The sequence below is a fragment of the Malus sylvestris genome, chromosome 4, assembly GCF_916048215.2.
Source record: "Malus sylvestris chromosome 4, drMalSylv7.2, whole genome shotgun sequence".
Classification (NCBI taxonomy): domain Eukaryota; kingdom Viridiplantae; phylum Streptophyta; class Magnoliopsida; order Rosales; family Rosaceae; genus Malus; species Malus sylvestris.
Window position 1 is genome coordinate 3,276,038 of NC_062263.1, and position 20,642 is coordinate 3,296,679.

Genomic DNA, 20,642 nt, shown 5'->3' on the forward strand with positions numbered 1-20,642 from the left:
TTCACACGTGTAAATTAATTATTATGAAATTTTTTATGTTCTTTGGTATTTTTTATGTGCTTTGGGATTTTTTAATCTCACATAAGTGAGATTAAATACTATGGCTATAGTATTAAAGTTTTCTAGTAGTTTAAAATTATCAAACTAAATTTTTTCTTCTTGGTTGAAATGGGTTAATTATTGTGAATTTTTTATTTATTTTAAAATCCGCAGCAACGCGTGGGCACAATTACCAGTATATACTAAAACCGGTGGAGAAATCACTATAGGTTAGCTACAGTTGATTTCCGGTTTTACCCCCGATTATTTTGCTGTTATTCCAACTTTACCCATTTATCTTGCTGTTAATTGGAGATGGTGACACGTGGGACTCCCAACTTCCTCTACCTTTTTCCGTCGCTCACCGCTTTACTGCAAAAAAATTAAAAGAAAACTAATGAAAATGGCTTCAATACTTTGAATTTTCACCACAAACCATATAATAACTTTATTTAATAGTTAAAACAAAGTCCAACATTAAACCAATCCAATTAAAATGTTCTAAACAGTGAGTTTCCAATTTTACCCCTAACGGTAAGTCTTTTGTCCGTCCAATATCCCTGATCTGTAGGCTATGTTATGTCTCCTCTCTCTGTCTCCTCTATAGTTGCTCCGTCGCCCCAACAGTGACCGCCTTCATCATCTCAACCATCTCAATATCATCAGGTACTACTTTCACTCATCTCCTCATTGTCTCATTCCATTAACGTATGCATCAGCATCTACAACAACGACGCTGGAGTTCCCCGTCGAGATTCACCAGGAATGGAGGTCTATGTCCCGTAGTTGATCTTCGAACACCGTCCTAATGAGTAGCAACTATGATAATACAGTGAAGAAGACCGTCGGTGGACGCAAAGGCTATGGCACCAAGCTTATGAACATCTTCTCCACCAAGTTCATCATCGAGATGGCGGACGGAATGTGATAGAAGAAGTATAAGCATGTGTAAGATAGGGTTTTACTGTTTTATGGAATTTAGGAATTAGGATTTGGTATTCTATTTTAGGGTTTTTTTTTTTTGTCGAAACCTTCTAGTTTAGGGTTTGGTAGGTATAAAATTGTGTATTTTAGGGTTTCAAAGTTTGGTGGAATTGCAAAATTAGGATTTGGTCTTCTATTTGTGATTGTTCATTTGAAATTTGATGTAATTTCGTTTTGTAATCTGTGATTTATTGAGGAATTGCAGAATTAGGGTTTCAATATTTGAGTAATTTGTGATTGTTCATTTTATGGACTTAAGAAGTACGTTTATCTTGTGCACCTTATAAGAGGTCTTGAGGCCTCAACATGCACCATAGTAAAAAAGCAGGGGAAGAAGATGATGAACATGGAAATGGCATTGAAAGCCAACCGAAGAGAATTTTGAGATTTCATTTTAATGATGCAGAGGTTTGGGTGAGGCTCAAAGAATGTTGGGTTGATCTTGAATGGAACGAGGGTCCTTGTAAAGTCATTTCTTGATTATGTTGACCTCTACTTACAATGATGCTTAAAATTTCTGCTTCATACTTTTCTGAATCGTAAACCATATTAATTCTATAAATAGACACATGTTCGTCACTAGAATTTCCGATGGGGAAGTTTCCTGGCCGACGAGCACACAGCTCCCCGAGAGGTTGGCGCCGGTTGATATTGTCTGTCGGGCTTCTGCTTATTGGCAGGCTGTAAGAGAATGACAGAGTTAATTCTGAAATGTGCCTTTGTGGGGCCTTAGGTGTAGGCATTGAGGCTCACAATCAAAATTAACTTTAGGTGTTCAGGCGTGCCACTGCCATCTTTAGCATGGCAGATGTAAAACAGATGTTGAGTTTAATTGTATATGCCCGAGAGACCGAGTTAGCTATGAAAGATGCCTTTGTAGGGCCTTAGGTGTAAGCCTTGAGGCTCGCAATCAAGAACTAACCAAGTACTAGAACATATAGTGGTTGTTTCATTGTTGCAGAAGTATTATAACTATTATACTTCAATCACCTGAGCCCGAAGAGCAGAATGAACCCAGATAGGTGCATTTGTAGAGCCTGAGGTATAGGCCTTGAGGCTTTCCATCAGAATTAATTATATACTCAAGCGTTCTATGGCAATCATAATACAGAAGTAAAACTAAGAAATAGGTTGATTACTTGCGCCTCACGTGACTTCGGACTTCTTGTTATCAAGGATTGTCGTGGATGGGTTAAGTTTACATAAAGTTCTTTTTTATGCCTTGAGACCAAGGACTTTTGGATTGATCAATCTTATATGCCCGAGAGGTTAGAACTTAAACCTCGTCAAGTTATGAGTGTGAATTCCAACTTATGTTTGCATGGTTGGGTACCATTAAACCGACCAGATTTAAGAACCCAGAAGTCTTTTAATCATAAAGTTACTAGAAATAACTTGGATGCAGATGGAAATATACATCATATTACTAGATTTATGAATGAAAAGACAAAACAAAGAGGGTCGGGCAAGGTTTCACCTTGTCGGGCAAGGCTGATCGTCTTACAACTTCCTCTCTTTGTGATTTACAAAGGGTTTGAAAGCTAGAAAGGGAGATTAGGAGATGAGTTTATAGGAGGGAATCGATACTACAGCAAGATTCAGACAAGGTAGCAGAGCTTTTACAAAGGCTTTTGGTGAATGTTGATCCTGAAAATGATGAAGGCTTGGTGCTGACTACAGCTTCGTATGCAAATCTGACTTGAGCAGAGTTTGTGTATTTGTTTGTTTGATTGAGTGCCCTTATCTCTGATTTCTCTTTCCTCTTTTATAGACGATTTGGCTTGGTTTCCTGTAGCATTAATCTTGCCCGAATGTAGCTGAAGGGTAGTGACTCATCAGCTATTTACTTGTACTGCCATTGTAAAATACTTTTGGGCTGATTAGCTGGCTAGTCTACACTACTTGATCTCTAGGTAGGTAAGCAAGTGGTTCAAGTGCTCTACACTTAGTCGGAAAATGGCACCTTCCGCCTTCTGAGCTTTGGCTGAGCCTTGGGCTTCTTTCTTTTTTGACCTTCTGTTGGGCTAACCTCCTTTTGAGCCCAAAGTTCAAGTTTTATCCCAAATAGTGCCCCCTTCAATTAATATTCAAGCTGGAATTCCAGGCACCAATATTAGTTGAATACCTATATGCGCATGTATGCCTGCTCTCAGAACTTATGTCTTCTGGATGGGATTAATGCGACATTTCATCTCTTGCTCTTCCTACGACTATTGAGCTACCCTCTGATGTTCCTACAAATTCTGGCTCGAATCTTCATTTTTGAACAAACAACTTTAAACCAAAAACTTCTCATGTCCAGCCAGCAGATCATCATCAACCTTCCCTTTTATCACCCTCAGGCGTTTCTGCTTTCTAAGTTTTCTTCTAAAACTAGCGAAATGGGCTCTTCAGGATCCACATGGAGTTTCCTAAAACTCTTTTTTCGTGAGAAAAATGATTTTCATCAAATTACTACCATCTCCAACACCTTTGGTCAAACACCCCGCTATCCCCAACGCATTTGGTCAGGCGGTTTCCTCGTTCTGAGCTTGTTTAAACTTTACAAGTTCGGTCGAGGGATCGCCATGCTGAGTTACCCTGATAAGTCGAACTTCACCATCATACCTGGTGAAGGCTTGCATGGAGGTTCCTCTACTAAGCTTATCTTGGCCGCACAACCCAATCACCTAATCGGGTTTTTATCCATGAAGACACCGGAAAACTGGTCGAGACACCACTGCAACTAGAAGGAATCGCACATAGCACCTCGAAGCTGAATTTGATGTAAATTTCACCAATCTGTCGAAATGAATAAAACATCATTTTAACAACTTTTATCTTTCTGTCTTCTTGAATGGTTGATGAATAAACATTGCACTCTGGCACCCCGAAGCCTTCTTTATCTTACATCTTCTTCAATATAACAATCCTTAACATCCCATAATGTAGGACAATACTTTTTTAAGAATTTGACATTGATGGGATGTTTCTGCCAATTTCTTTCGATATCCGCCAAGTAGTATCCTCCCTTGTCTAATATTTGACTAATAATGAAGGGACCTTCCCGTGTTGGGCTCCATTTCCTAAAGCCCCTAAACTGAGCTCCTGGGGGGAAGACTGCCTTCCATTCTAAATCTTATTCCTTGAAAGACTTCACCTTTACCTTCTTGTTATAAGATCGGGCAACAACTCTTTTCCCTTGCTGAATCTGGTTCAAGGCCTCAATTCGGGCTACGTCTAAGTTTTCAATCCCTTGACACATGGCTTCGATGTACTCTTCACTGTGTAACCCGAATTGATTTTGAATTCTAACAGAACTTACATTGATTTCCATGGGAAGCACTGCATCTTGCCTGAAAGTCAAAGCATAAGGAGTTGTCCCCGTTCCTGTCCTCTTAGAGGTTCGGTATGCCCACAAAGTATTCCCTAGCTTTTCATGCCACTTTTCCGGACTATCTGTCACCATTCTTTTGATAATGTTTATCAAAATCTTGTTGTTGGCCTCTGCCTGGCCATTTGACTGAGGGTAGTAAGGACTGGACTGGATCATCTTTATTCTGTATTTGTTTGCAAATTCTTCAACCTCTTTTGAAATAAAAGATGGCCCACGATCCGCGACTATAGTTTCGGGCACCCCAAACCTGTGCAGAATATTGGTCTCAATAAATTTCTTGACTGCTACTGAGGTTATGGACTTTACGGTCGAGGCTTCTACCTATTTGGTGAAGGAATTCGTCGCCACAATTATGAAAGTATGCCTCTTGCTAGAAGCTGGATAAATTTGCCCGATGAAGTCCATTGCCCACCCTCTGAAGGGCCAAGGTTTGACCACTGGATTTAAAGGTACTGAAGGCACATGTTGGAGGGGTCCATGCTTTTGACATTCTTCACAGCCTTGGGCATATGACTTGCAATCTTTTTCCATGTCGGGCCAGAAATACCCATTTCTCCTAAGCAACCACCTCATCTTCGTTCCAGCTTGATGTGCCCTGCATATTCCTTCATGTACTTCAGCCATTACTCTTATAAATTCCTCTTGGCCTATGCATTTCAATAGTAGCCCATCTGGAGTTTTCCTTAGCAAGTTCTTCACCCATAAGACATAGTTGGTTGCTTGCTGTCTATTCTTCTTGCTTGTGGGTGAAGAAGGATTTTTTTAAATGATGAATGATAGGCGATCTCCAGTCTTCTATCTCGGTTTCTAGAACCATTACATCTAGACTGAATCCCCTATCTAGGATAGAAGGAAGATTTCTTCTTTGAACCTCAATATCTACTTCATATTTCCTTTCCTGGGTTGGTACTCCTGAGGCTACTTGCGCCATCTTGTTGGCTGCCAGATTAGATCCCCTGGGGACATGATTAACTGATATCTCAGAATCCCAATAGCTCAACAATTGCATGGCCGCCAAGTAATACCTAGCCATGGTGATATGTCTGCACTTGTATTCTCCATTTAGCTGGTTTATTACTAACTCTGAATCACCGAACACCTCTACTTCCATTGCCCTTAGATCTATCAAGATTTCCAAGCCAATTATTAAGGCTTCATATTCTGCCTGATTGTTGGTGCTTCCTTCGTTATCCAAAAGGAACGAGTAATAATAGTGAACCCCTTGGGGATCTATGATAACAATCCCAGCTCCAGAAGCCTTCTGAGTGTAAGAACCATCAAAATACAGCTTCCACGGAGTGATCCAGAGGCCAGTTACTCTTTTTATTTCTTGTTGGACCCACTCTTCTTTGTCCGAAATGCCCTTGCCTTGCGGGATCCAAACACTAGTAACTTCCAGGGTCCCCGGGATATTGATAATCTCATCTTGAGACTCTTGATGCTCTGTCAAGAAGTTGGCAATTGCTTGGCCTTTGACTGTTCTTTAGGGTACATATTGAAAGCTGAACTCGGATAATGCTAGAATCCAATTCCCAATCCTTCTTGTTAGCATTGGTTTTGATAACATATACTTTATCACATCTGTTTTGGCAATAATGTGCACGTGACAAGGTAACATGTAATGCCTTAACTTACTGGCAATGAAATACAAAGCTAGGCACAATCTTTCTACTGGGAATATCTTGTTTCTACTCAGTCAGAATTCTATTGAGGTAGTACACCACCTGCTCTTTCTCGCCTTCATTGTTTTGGGCTAGTAAACTCCCGATTGATTTCTCTGAAGCAGAGATATATAGCTTTAAGGGTTTTCCCCTTTGAGGTGGTACCAACATTGGTGGAGAAGTCAAATAGGCTTTGATGTTGTTAAAAGCCTTTTGGTGTGGGGGTTCCCATTCAAAAGTTTCTTTATCCTTCAGTCTCAGCAGAGGAGTCAGCGGCTGGATCTTGCCCGCTAAATTGGCAATGAATCTCCTCAAGAAATTAATTTTACCTAGCAACCTCTGAAGTTGCACTTTGTTGGTGGGCGAATGCGACTCCATTATTGCCCGAGATTTGTTCTTGTCCACTTCTACACCTCTTTGATGAACCAGGAATCCCAAGAAGTTGCCCGCTCTCACTTTAAACGCGCACTTCTTTGGATTCATTTTTAGTTTATGGAGCCTCATCCTTGTCAAAGCTTGTCTGAGGTCTGTTAGATGCTGCTCTTCTGTTTTGGATTTCACCATGATGTCATCAATGTATACCTCCATGTTCTGGCCAATCAAGTTGTGAAAGATGGCATTCATTGCCCTTTGATAGATTGCACCAGCATTCTTGAGCCCGAATGGCATGACCAGGTGTTCATATGCCCCCACATGCCCGGGACACCTAAAAGTTGTTTTATGTATATCTTCCTGGGCCATCTTTATCTGATTATACCCGGCATTTCCATCCATAAAAGATAAGACTTTGTGTTTTGCCACTGCATCTATGGATAGATCAACCATGGGCATGAGATATTCATCTTTTGGTGTAGCGCCATTAATATTTCTATAATCAACACAACATCATACTACTTTTGTTATGGCTTTTAAAACGGGTACAATGTTGGCCAACTACTCTACATATTTGGCAGGTCTAATGAATCCAACTTTTACTAGTCTTTCAATTTCTTCTTTAACCTTTTCTTCTATTTCCTTTGACATCTTTCGTGGCGCTTGCTTAACAGGTTTATATCCTTCCTTGATGGGCATTCTATGTTCCACCAAGGTTGAATCTAAACCTGGCATCTTAGTATAATGCCAAGCAAAACAATCTTTAAATTCTTGCAGAAGACAGACAATCTTTGCTCGATCATCAATCTCTAATAAACCACTTGGTTGTATAGGTCTCGGATCTCCTTCTGTCCCTAAATCAATGACTTCTAAAGGATCATAAACCTCTGGTGGTGGCTTGTCAAGCTCTACACATAAAAATTCAACTAACTTCGGGCTTTTGGGCAAGTCGTCTGGCCCATCCAAGTCATATATGCACTCGACCATTCGTATAGCCGCATCCAATTCTTCTCCGCAAAGCTTTTCTCTGCTTTTATCCTGGCTGGTCGGAATTCCTAGTTGCCATTCATGTTCTTCTTTTTCTAATAGCTTTCTTTCTTGCTTTCTTCTTCTCCCATATACCAACAGTTTTTTTATCAATGACCTGACTGCCATTACCTGATCCTTTCTCTTTTGTTCTGTCATTGATGGTGTAGGGGTGTTGGGATGATGCAGGGTCTATCCCATTCCTCTTTAGTGAGGAGCATTCCTTGTTCTAAGAGCTTTTGGGGCGTCACCTTGGTAGACCGGCCGTTCTCATCTGCTCCTGAACATTTCAGAATTCCTACATTGGGATTGTAGAAACTTGCCTCCGTAACATTCGCTGTAGGGAGAAATGGTCGTGATTCGGCCTCCACCATCTCCCAAAATCTTGGTCCCCCCGTCCCTGCCTCATGGTAAACAGCAACTTGTTGATGTAGAGTGGAGGGTATGGCGAAACTTTGGTGGATCCAGTCCCTTCCAAGTAATGCTCCATAGGTGGAAGTGCAATCCACCACAAAGAACGCCAGCATGATTTGCTTGGACCCCAAGTCCACTTCTATGGGCAATATCCCATGAGTTTTGGTGATAGCGCCCGAGAAGCTCGAAACCGTGAGGTCTGTGGGAATGAGATCTTCTATACGTCTCCCCATCTTCTTCATTTGCTTGGCTGGCAGTACGTTAACAGCCGATCCACCATCAATCAAAATCCTTTTGAAGGGCACCCCCTCCAAATGAGCTGCAACATATATTGGTTTAAGATGGTTGGCTAGCAAAATGTTTGGGCGTCTAAACACCATTTTATCTTTATAGATCCTTAATGGACCATCCTTAAATGTCTCGGATGATTCAGCTTTTCCAAACTCCCCTTCTCCGGCTACTTTAACACTGACATGGGCCATCATTAGCTCCGCTGCCAAATAGTCACCTTCTATAGTAGCGGGCTGATTAGGCTCGGCACCAAACATGGCAGATAACACATACGTCATGTTGATATGAAAATTACTAGGCTCTGGAATGTTTACTTTCTTGCTCCCGATTTGGCCCATGAACTCATCTAACCAGGCCATCGCATCTTCTGAGAGTAGTGGTTCTGGTGCCCCCTCATGTTGATTTATGCCCGAATGCGGTGTCTGCTTTGGAACTTCGCCGAAAGGATCCACCATTGATAGAGAATGTGGTCTCCTTTCGTGCGAAACAGTTCTAAAACAAATAAGTTATGTTCTCCATCCGGGAGTTGGCATCATTATCATATCTTCTTGAGCTTTCCTCAAGATCCTGTACTTCCCAGGGTGTAGGCTTTGTGGTACATGGTCTCCTTCGCCTTTTGTCTTGCTATTAGCCCTCTCTACCTATTTTTTACTCCTCCAGTGTAACTGACTACTTCCCCCAGATGATGTTTTTTCAAACTTTTGATTCTTGGAAGCTTCAGACGTCGCGGGAGTCTTTAAAGAGTTTATGTAGGCTTTGTGCTGTCTCTAGACCCTTCTAACCATGGAGGCTCCCATTTGTTTGGCGAGTTGCCCATTTTTTCCAACCACGTACCATTTTCGCCCAAGGCGGGCAGGATTATCTTTTTTGACAGGATTTGTTATCCTATTATTCCTCTTGACTTCTCTTCCCATATGGCCATATTGAGGATGTCATATATCCCTCTTTTTTGGATTTTTGGCCTCCTTGTCTTCCGCCTCCTCAGAAGCTTCATGATTTCGAAACACTTCTGATAAAGCTCTAGGTTGAGAGTCCCCACCCTAACCGCTGAAAAACATTTCGGGAAGTATCTCTTCCTGTTGTCTGCCTAGCTTTCTCGCGGGCTTCTTTTCTTTCTTCTTCTTCTTCTTTCCTCCTAATCAGCTCATGATCAATGAGGACTTTTGTTGGCGGTATTTCAAGATCACACTCGCATTAGCATTTACCGCACAGAACCATCTATTTGATTATGGCTGCTTTTGGATGTTCAGGCAATTTGATCACCCCTTTTGTGGATTTGTCAGCCGGCTTTCCTTTTTCTGTCTCCCTTGCAACTTTTGCTTTCCCCTTCTCGGCCCATGCTAAATTAATCATATTTACTGGGGCCTCTGAGAAGGGATTTGTGTGTTTGTCCACCATTGCTTCATCTGGCTGGCTGGCCTCAAGTTTTTCTCTTTCTTCTTCCCTATCATCTTTTTCCCCAGGTAGAGGTAAAGATATGGGAATAGTTGGTCCTATAACCAGGTCTGCTTTCCCTCTGAAGCCTGTGGAGGCGTTTTCCAGTCTTTGCAACATTTGCAACAAGGTAGTTTGTAAATCTTTATTAATTATTTTTTCTAGAACAGCTGGCTTTTTTAAATCTTCAGGTATTTTTGACATACTTCTTTGGCAAGTAAGATTTGATCAAGGAGTCCCACTGGGCATGCCAAAACTATGTTCGTCACTGGAATTTCCGATGGGGAAGTTTCCTGGCTGACAACCACACAGCTCCCCGAGAGGTTGGCGCCAGTTGATATTGTCTATCGGGCTTCTGCTTATTGGCGGGCTGTAAGAGAATGACAGAGTTAATTCTGAAATGTGCCTTTGTGGGGCCTTAGTTGTAGGCCTTGAGGCTCACAATCAAAATTAACTTTAGGTGTTTAGGCGTGCCACTGCCATCTTTAGCAGGGCAGATGTAAAAAAGATGTTGAGTTTAATTGTATATGCCCAAAAGACCGAGTTAGCTATGAAAAGTGCCTTTGTAGGGCCTTAAGGCTCGTAATCAAGAACTTACCAAGTACTCGAACATATAGTGGTTGTTTCATTGTTGCAGAAGTATTATAACTGTTATACTTTAATTACCCGAGCCCGAAGAGCAGAACGAACCCAGATAGGTGCCTTTGTAGGGCCTTAGGTATAGGCCTTGAGACTTCCCATCAGAATTAATTCTATACTCAAGCGTTCTATGGCAATCATAATATAACAGAAGTAAAACTAAGAAATAGGTTGATTACTTGCGCCCCAAGTAACTTCGGACTTTTTGTTATCAAGGATTGTCGTGGATGGGTTAAGTCCACATAAAGTTCTTTTTTATGCCTTGAGACCAAGCACTTTTGGATTGATCAATCTTATATGCCCGAGAGGTTAGAACTTAGACCTGGTCAAGTTATGAGTGTGAATTCCAACTTATCTTTTGCATGGTTGGGCACCATTAAACCGACCAGATTTAAGAACCCATAAGTCTTTTAATCATAAAGTTGCTAGAAATAACTTGGATGCAGATGGAAATATACATCATATTACTAGATTTATGAATGAAAAGACAAAACAAAGAGGGTCGGGCAAGGTTTCACCTTGTTGGGCAAGGCTGATCGTCTTACAACTTCCTCTCTTTGTGATTTACAAAGGGTTTGAGAGCTAGAAAGGGAGATTGGGAGATGAGTTTACAGGAGGGAATCGATACTACAGCAAGATTCAGACAAGGTAGCAGAGCTTTTACAAAGGCTTTTGGTGAAGGTTGATCCTGAAAAGGATGAAGGTTTGGTACTGACTACAGCTTTGTATGCAAATCTGACTTGAGCAGAGTTTGTGTATTTGTTTGTTTGATTGAGTGTCATTATCTCTGATTTCTCTTTCCTCTTTTATAGACGATTTGGCTTGGCCGCCTATAGCATTAATCTTGCTCGAATGTAGCTGAAAGGTAGTGACTCATTAGCTATTTACTTGTATTGCCATTGTAAAGTACTTTTGGGCTGATTAGCTGGCTGGTCTACACCACTTGATCTCTAGGTAGGTAAGCAAGTGGTTCAAGTGATCTGCACTTAGTCGAAAAAGGGTCTCTTCCGCCTTCTAGGCTTCGGCTGAGCCTTGGGCTTCTTTCCTTCTAGACCTTCTGTTGGGCTAGCCTCCTTTTGAGCCCAAAGTTCAAGTTTTATCCCAAACAAAACCTATATGCATTCATTAGAAGAATAAAGAAATTTAGATTTTTAGTCATATATGCAAGCTACGGGTTGATCAAAAGTCAAGTAGTTAGTTCCTTAATCCTTTCTTCCATTTGAAACTAATCAATTAGTAGCAAAACTAATATCATGTCTCGCTTTTTAACATGTAACAATAGCGGACCAAGCAAAACTCTAGCTAAGCTAATAGCTCTAATTGTGGGTGTGTATATTTTGACACGATGAAAACCGGCTTGCTCATGTTCAAATATATACAGATACATATATATAAATTCGCTTACTGAGAAATCAATTGACACATATAGATATAATTTTTTTTTTTTTTTTCTCTTTCGGTTTTGCATTTAATTTGTCATTTATATTATTGTCTTCTGCAGGGCAGAGATCACGGATTGATGTTGGTGTTATTAGTGGAGAAGATGGAGAACCTCATTACTTTGTCAATGTTGCTGACATTCATTTGGAAGGTTAACTTGGAAATTTTGGTCAAGGTCACAGTCTTTGCTAAGAAAATTAGAATATTGATGTGCATTTTGGTTTTATATTACATTGTGATTTGTGGGTACTAAGTGTTCTGCTTCTTCTTTTTTTCCCTTTCTTTTCGTTTCAATTCTTGGTTTTATAATTAGGGGAAATTGTGAGTTTCTGAGTTGATGGAGTTGTTTGTATTGTATCTGGAAGTAGGCGCAGGCGGCTATGGTTGCAAAGTTTAGGCACAAAAGACTGGTGAATTTGATGGGGCTAATGGTCAAAGTGCTCAACAACCCAAGATGTAACCTCACGCACTCCGAATTAGGTTCATCTGTACTCTCATCATATCATCTTAACCATTTAATTGATTACCTTAGACCTCTTGAACACAATCGTAAAGTTTACAAGCATATAAGGAGGATGAAAGAGACTTAAGCACAATCTTGAAATTTCACGGATTACCAAGACTTGGACATTGCCGCATATTTTGAAGATACCGAAGGCTTAGGCTTAGGCTTCCCATTATATTGATGCATTGAGTGTTTCGTACAAACATTCTCCATTTATAAATTCATAATAAAGAATAACATCATATATAGTTGGTTAATTATTTTGTTATTAAGTTTTGTTTTTGGACTTTTGGACGAGGTTACAAATGTATGCATTTTTTATTAAGTTCCGTCACCAAAACTCAGGGCCTTCGTTTGCAAGTGGCACTTTTTATCATGTGGTACTCTCATGCATTTTGTTTATCCTCATAAAATAATACATTGTCTCCATGAAAGCTAATTTATCGACTGTGTCAGTAGATTAGAGGTGCTACAACCCACTATGATGCAGTTGCGAATTCAACAGCACCTGGAGTACTTTCAGCCGAATTGAAATCAGGTCGATGCGAAAACGTTGCCTTGGAAAGACAATGAAGGTAGAGCTGAATGGAACGAGGGTCCCTGTAAAGTCATTTCTTGATTATGTTGACCCTACTTCCAAGATTATTATCACAGTATGCTTGTTGATTAAGATCAAGATGCTTAATTATTATCATTCTTTTATTTTCTTCAAACAATATGTTGTCCTAATTGTAAATTCAATAGATCCATAACTTTTTTTTTCATAAGCAATGTCCAATTTTGTTGTTTCTTCTTTTCCTTTATTTTAAACTCATTCAGTCAATTTTAAAAGAAGCAACCATATTTTACTTTTGTCTAACAAAGGCATGAGGTTTACATAGAGGGAATGTTGAGAATCAAACCACTTACGCTGCAAGTCCTTAACAATTTATGTGAGCAAATTATGATTAATGATAATATGGAGTGTGATTAACAATGATGGTAGAACACTATGTAATCAATATAAAAAATATTTATGAAACTGAACCAAAATAACCCATAATGTTTATGGAAGATAGAAAAACAAACATTATTTATTGAACTACAATAAAATAACCAATACAATTTATGAAGTGAACCACTATTTCTTGAACCACAACAAAATAACCCACACTATTTATGAAAGTGAACCAAAATAACTCACATTATTTCTGAAACTACAATGTAATAATCCACACTATTTCTGAATGTAAACCAAAATAACCTACACTATTGCTAGAACTACAACATAATAATTCTCATTATTTATGAAACTACAGTATAATCACCCACACTATTTTTGAAAGTGAACCAAAATAAGCTACACTATTTTTGGAACTCCAGCATAATAACTCACTGTGACAACCTGTCCCAAATTTTACAATTCTATTAATTTTAAAGGCGTGATTTTACGAAAATGCCCTTAGAGGCGAGGGTATTGACTTTCGTTGATCAGTGTATAGTGAGGTGTATGAATTAATCCTTTAGCATTTTCCTGAAGTACTCGACATTACGGAACTGTAAACTCGTGAAGTACTTTGTTTTAGTCACTAATTATATTTTTATATATTTTATAATGTTGATATTATTTATTAGTTAATTATTTTCAAAGAGGGAATCGGGGAGAAGGGAACCAATCAGATTTTTAAAAGGTTAGGAGCTGCCCAATCAGGAGAAGGAGAAGGAGGGGAAAGGAGGGACCCGAAATGGGTCATTTTTGACCCGCGAACCACCATTTTTTACCCGGCCATATCTCCTTCATACGAACTCCGTTTTGGGTGATCATGGTGTCCATGGAAAGCCCTTGATGGGCCCTACATCCTGGTAGTATTAGATTTCCCAATTTCTTTCCCTATTTTCCAGTTCGAAGCCACAAACCCACAGGTGTTTCGGCGGCTTTGTCCCTTTTCCCGGTGGCTCCGGCAAGTTTCACCGTCCATGACCACCACCAAAAGACTTCCCTCAACCCCAGGAACAAAGCCCAAGCAGTGTTGGAGGCGTCGGGGTTCGATTGGAAGCCGAATCAAAGCACACCCTTTTCTAGGGTTTCGGCAGGTTTGAGTGAAATTGAAGTGTTTCCCGGCCAAATTGGACTTGGCCACATGTATAAAGTTTGTTCTACTCTTTGAGATCTTCAATTCTGTAATTTTTGAGAATTTTTAAAAATAGTTAAATTTTCCACGAGTCGGGACGGCGCGTGCAGCGGCACGTGACCTGTGGGCCAATGATGTTTTATTTAAGCGCTATTAGATGCCCTGGGTTCATAATTGATATCTGTATGATGTAATTTCATTATTTGGGTTTAGTTTCATTTCGACACGTGAATAGGCCAAAATATGAATCGACGATCCGACCGTTGGATCGTCACCAAACTTTAATACATTATGGTGCATTATATTTGAGGATCATAGGAACTTACGGATCGGGAACTTACAGATCGGGAATCTGACATACGTATCTTCCTGAATTGTATTTGTAAGTTTATAATATAAATGTTAACCGTCACTTAGTTTTGGGCAATTGACGGAGATCCGACCGTTGGATATTAATGAAATTTTAGTATGTTATTCTAGAAGCATAATCTGTATCTTTGGAATTGCGGAGTGGAAATCTGATGTGCGGATCTTCCAGATCGGATTACACAAGGTTGTGGATCCAACCGTCGATCTTCGACGGATGGTTGACTCTTGGTCAATAGGTCTCAAATTATTCTTGAAGGTCCTTGAGGATATGTTTTATGTAAATTATGTATTTTATTGGTTAGAACTTTGAGATGTGATTCGATAATTGGTTATAGGCGACGATGGTTCGTGATGTCTCGATATGCATGCTAGGAAATCGTAGCGCGGACCTCAGGTGAGTGGGTCTTTTCTCTTCTACTGTATACACACACACACACACACACACACACACACACACACATATGATTGATAATTCCATAAATTTTTATAAATTGATTATTGCTTATAATTACTACGAATGCTTTGAAAAATTAATGTGAACTACGAATGGCTTGATCCCTGCTTAGGGTACGTAGGCAATCTAACGAGTCGTTAGATGCAGCCATATAATAAATGAGAACGAATAATTGAGACAATAGTCTAGTTTGGGAAATTGAGTAGTTTGAGGGACATTGGTGGAAAGATTATAAGATTTGACCCTATGTTTTAGTGGCTAAATGTTGATCATAAATCATTGCGTGAATAATCAAGAAATTGAAGTAAGGAAAGGGAATTAATTGATAGTTAAATTATCTAGTGTTTAATTAGGCTTATCATCGATGATTACTCTAAAAAATAAATAGTTTGGGAATGGGGCATTACAGTTTATGCATTCTAGGCCATTCGTTTATATGTTTATATATCTGGAAATACTATGATATGGTTAAAGTTCAGACTTACATTCTGGTATATCCATATGTATATTCCTTGCACATAATTATTGTGAACGCTCTGAAGTGCAAAGGTAAACACAGGTAAGTTCAGGTAAGTATACGGTATTAGTTGAATTGATGGGGTTATGGTATGACTACATTTATGTTTTAAGCAACTCCGACACTGTCGTACAGGTTGCAATAATAAGCAACTCTGGCATTGTCGTACAGGTTGCTTATGAGTCGTACATGTCGTATTAAATGCAATTAAGCTCATAAACCTGCACCCCGGTGTTAGTGCTTCCGCCCGTGGCCAAGGCACAGTCCTTCACATAATGTTAACCTCATGCACCATACGCTCACCTTGAATTCAAGGTAAGTGCACAGGCCTGTCATACAGACCACTATAGGTGGTTCTGACTCGTATGTGACTCTTCACGTGATCGTAGCACTTAAGCGTATTCATTTACACTCAGTCCTGTCGTACAGACCACCACTGTGGTTCTGACTCGTGTGCAGGCGTAGTGCCGTACAAGTCACTAGAGATGACTCTGTCTTATGTGTTAGCAATGATTAATGAGATATGAGTACAATCGTATAGGTCACTAGAGGTGACTCCGACTTATATGCTAGCCATGATTGATGAGATATGTAATGAATATGTGACGAGCTAGCATATATGATGAAAATGTGATGAGCCAGCATATGTAATGAATATGAGATGAGCTAGCATATGTAATGAAAATGTGATGAGCTAGCATATGTGATGAAAATGTGACGAGCTAGCATACGTGATGAAAATGTGACGAGCTAGCATATGTGATGAAAATGTGATGAGCTAGCATATGTGATGAACATGAGATGAGCTAGCATATGTGATGAATATGAGATGAGCTAGCATATGTCATGAAAATGTGATGAGCTAGCATATGTAATGAAAATGTGATGAGCTAGCATATGTAATGGAATATGAGACGAGCTAGCATATGTAATGAAAATGTGATGAGCTAGCATATGTAATGAATATGTGATGAGCTAGTATATGTGATAAAATATGTAATGAACTAGTATATGTGATAAGATATGGGCAAGTTGTACAAGTCACCCTAGGTGACTCCGACTTGCGTACTAGTATGAGTTATTAATCGCATGATTAATTGATATTATTGATGAGATGTTGTGTTGTGGTATATTATGATTTTTTGAAATTATACAGGTGTTGTAGCGAGGGGTTGTAATGTTTGATATGGTTTCTATTAAAATTTTATTACATGGCCACTCACCCTTGTCTTGTCTTCACCCTCTAGGTTTTATTAACTGAGCTTTCTTATCGTCGAAGATTCGTGGAAATCCTGAGTATTGGAGATTGTTTTGAGGGTACGATTCTTCACTCTTCTGTACTTGCTTATACTCTAACGTCACGTGTGAAGTAGGTTCATAACTGCTCACCAGTGCATTCTGGTATTTAGGCACTCTTATGTTTAAATTTGTTCACAATTTTTCCACATCATCACACTTTATGGCTTTGTCACCTTCCAGGTGTCGACCAGCACAGCTCGACTCAGAGTCCTAGTGGACATTCCGGGTTGGGGTGTGATCACTCATATATTTCATGCATTTATACCATCCATTTCTAAAGTCTTTGTTATGTTTTTGTGTTAAAATGGTGGCATTTTACCTTACCTTGTGTTAGTGTGCAATTAAATTTGCTTTAAGATTAATTTCAAGCAAAGTGGAGAAAAATAAAAAGAAAGAGACAGGACACTTTGTGTTTTGTCTAATTGAACCTAATCCAATCCGTTATTATGTGCAGATGGGTCCAGAATATACCGGTTTCAATTATCCTTATCCAAAGTTGCAGACCACTACAATACCACTACATCTTAAGGCTTAAGTGGGGAGAGCACGGGGGGAATAAAAAAAAAGAAAAAAAAGAAAGACAGTGGGAGAGGGACACGTCATAAACAAAGACAGAGAGGATGGCACACTGACAGAAAGAATAAAAGAAAAGAAAGCAGGAAGGAAGTGGAGTGCACACTGATAAAAAGAAGAATAATAAGAGAGAAGTGGGAGAGACACGGACGAAAAGAGAGGGAGACTGACGGGATAAAAGCAAAGAAAAAGAAAGGGGAACAAAGGCAGAAGACAGAAGGTAGAGCGCAGAAAGAAATGGGGGGAGACTGACGCGACAGAGGGAGACACGGACGGAGAAGACAGTGTGCAGTAAGAGGAAGACACGCAGCAGACGTAGAGAAGGAGAGGGCAGCAGGCAGAGGAAAAGAAGTCAAGAGCAGAGGAGGAACCAAAAACGGGTGTTTTCTTTCTTTGTTATTTTGTTTTATGGATAAATTTTTATGTATGAACATAATTATGTGTAACTAATTTATTATGCTAGAGTGAGGCCATGAGCCGCAACATGAATACGTAGTTTTATTTTTCAATTGCTTAAGTGTTGTTACATGCTTGCTTTGATATTTTCAATCACTGAATTAAACTATCTATGTACCTTGATGCTTGATCACCATTAGGATGCTTAGAAAAGTTATCGGATGCAATTTTGAATGAATGTCATGTTAAAATTGGTTGTGCTTCTTGTGATTGAGGATTGTACTCTCCTAAGGTAAATATCATGCTCTTAGGGATTATATGGTTTAACAAAAGGATTTTCACCAAGATTAATGAATCACTCATGTTTATATTTAATCCAAATGTCATGGATAAGTTGCATGTAGTGGTATGCGTTTTAGCTTGAATGTCACAAGTAAAACATACACAAGGAAAATCCAACCTTCAAAGCATGTGTGTTTTCAATTATTTAAGCAATTGGAATAGCTACGTAGGAGTGTTGTTGGTAAAGGTTGAACTCTAGCATATTGTCAATCTATTTTTCTTCAATCATTTATTTTATCTTGAATTTTCTCATTTACTTGTTTTGTTTAGTTGAATCATTATTTCTATAAACCAATTCCCATTTTAGATATTTGTTTAAGTCACATCCAATATTATTTAGTTTTGTTGAATTAGTGTAGTTCTTAGAGTTAACTAAGTTAAATACACAAAAGCTCATAAATTGTTTATACCAGTCCCTGAGGAAATCGACCTTGCTTGAGCCATTCTATACTACAACACTTGTTCTCTTGCAAGAATTTTCTATGGTTTAACCCTTTGTTTTACAAGTGGTAAAATCGCTATCAAGAAATTGGCGCCGTTGCCGGGGACTGTGCCAACAGTTCCCGAGCTTTTGTGTTTATTTTTCTTATGCTTATGTTTATGTCTTATTTTTATTAATCATTAAAAAAAATTGAAAGAATCCTCTTTGATTAAGCCCATTAATGGTGAATTTAACTTTGGTACCGTAATAATGTTGTATATTTGCGTTAGAAATCTGTTTATGTATCCCCTTCACAAATTTCTGTTCTAAATCACGTATTATTAAATTAATTAAAAAAAAATAAAAATAAAACAGCAATTAGTTTAGTTGAGTTTTGATCTTTGCTTAAGTGCAGTGGATGTGTGGTGTGAGATTTTTGTCTTCGTTTAATTAACTAGTGGTTGCCAATTTGCATAAATTGTGTTTTTAATTCATCTAGGTTTACTTACTTTCTTTTTCTTTTTGTTGTTTAGTTAGTTTCTGTTAAGTTTTATTTTATTTTATTTTACTTTTATTTTTATTATGGCTTAATATTTCTGTTGTTTGTTCAGGTGTAGTATATGGTGATTGGAACAAGGTCCAAGAATCAAGTGTTTATTCCTTACGACCCTGAACCAGAGAGAAGTGCAAGGAAGTTAGCTAGAGAAAAATATTTAGCACAAGATTCCAACATTGGTGATACTTTTCTTAAGGATTTGTTCCGTGATCCTGAGAGCAGCACATCTATTTTCCAACCTTTGACACCAGTTGCACACATGGCCCTAGCCTTACCTGCAGCAGGTCAACCTTTAAGGAATTCATTGGCAGCGAGAATCAATGCAGTGCCAAGGTGCATTATATATCCAGATGTGGAAGATGGGACAACCTTTGAAATCAAACCTCACATCCTCAACATATTGCCATCCTTTCATGGGTTGCCAAACAGTGATCCCAACATGCATTTGGTTGATTTTATTGAGGCATGTGACAACACCATAATCAGAGGTTTCTCTTCTGAAGCTATCAAGTTACGCTTGTTCCCGTTCTCTTTGAAGGACAAAGCCAAGGCGTGGCTGCATTCTCTGCCTGCCAATAACATTACAACATGGATAAAATTGCAAGAAAAATTTCTCAATAAATTTTTTCCTTCTTCCAAGACTCTTGCACTTAAGAAAGAGATATTGGTTTTCGCTCAAAAACCAAACGAGTCTTTCCATGAAGCTTGGGAAAGGTATAATGAGATGTACACAAAATGTCCTCATGCTGGGTTTGATTCTAACCTTGAAATGAACATATTTTATGATGGTCTCAATGCCACCACCAAAAGTCAAGTGAATGCATCTGCTGGAGGGTCGTTAATGTCAAAATCTGCAAGGGAAGCATTTGAGTTGTTTGATATGATGGCTTCTGAATCCCAACAATGGACAGAAGAACAAACACAAAAGAGGGGAGTTTTTGAGATTTCTCAAAGTTCTCCTAATGTTTCTGCTCAAATTGCTAAAATGGAAAAGAATTTTAATGCTAAGTTTGCTGCCTTAATGCAGGTCTCTTCCATGCCCAATGCCCAGGAAGCTTGCATCATTTGTAGTGAGACAACTCATGACATCACTCAATGCCCCCAACAAGGATAGCTATCCTGAGCTTGTGCAAGAGCATGTGAATATGGTGAATAATTTCATTAGACCCAGAAGTGACCCTTATTCCAATACATATAATCCTGGGTGGAAGAACCATCCCAATCTCAGTTGGGGTGGCAACCAACAGCCACGTCAATACCAATAGTCTTACCAATCAATTAGTGAGACTAAGAAACCATCTCTTGAAGATCAAATGTCACAGCTAGCTCAACATATGTCTGCTCTCTCTAATACCACCAACAATTTTGTCCAATCCACACAAACTAGCATTCAGAATCTGACGGCATCAGTAGGGAATTTGGA

The 20,642-nt window shown here is 39.2% G+C and overlaps 1 long non-coding RNA gene and 1 pseudogene across 1 annotated transcript; one reads left to right on the forward strand and one right to left on the reverse strand.

Annotated features, from left to right (window-relative positions):
• Positions 1–887: 887 nt before the first annotated feature.
• Positions 888–12,103, forward strand: LOC126619110 (uncharacterized). The gene is made up of 3 exons (XR_007621970.1): positions 888–985; positions 11,738–11,827; positions 12,051–12,103. It is a non-coding gene; the product is annotated as an uncharacterized LOC126619110 (long non-coding RNA).
• Positions 12,104–19,865: 7,762 nt separating this feature from the next.
• On the reverse strand, positions 19,866–19,972 carry LOC126620552 (small nucleolar RNA R71; annotated as a pseudogene).
• Positions 19,973–20,642: the final 670 nt, after the last annotated feature.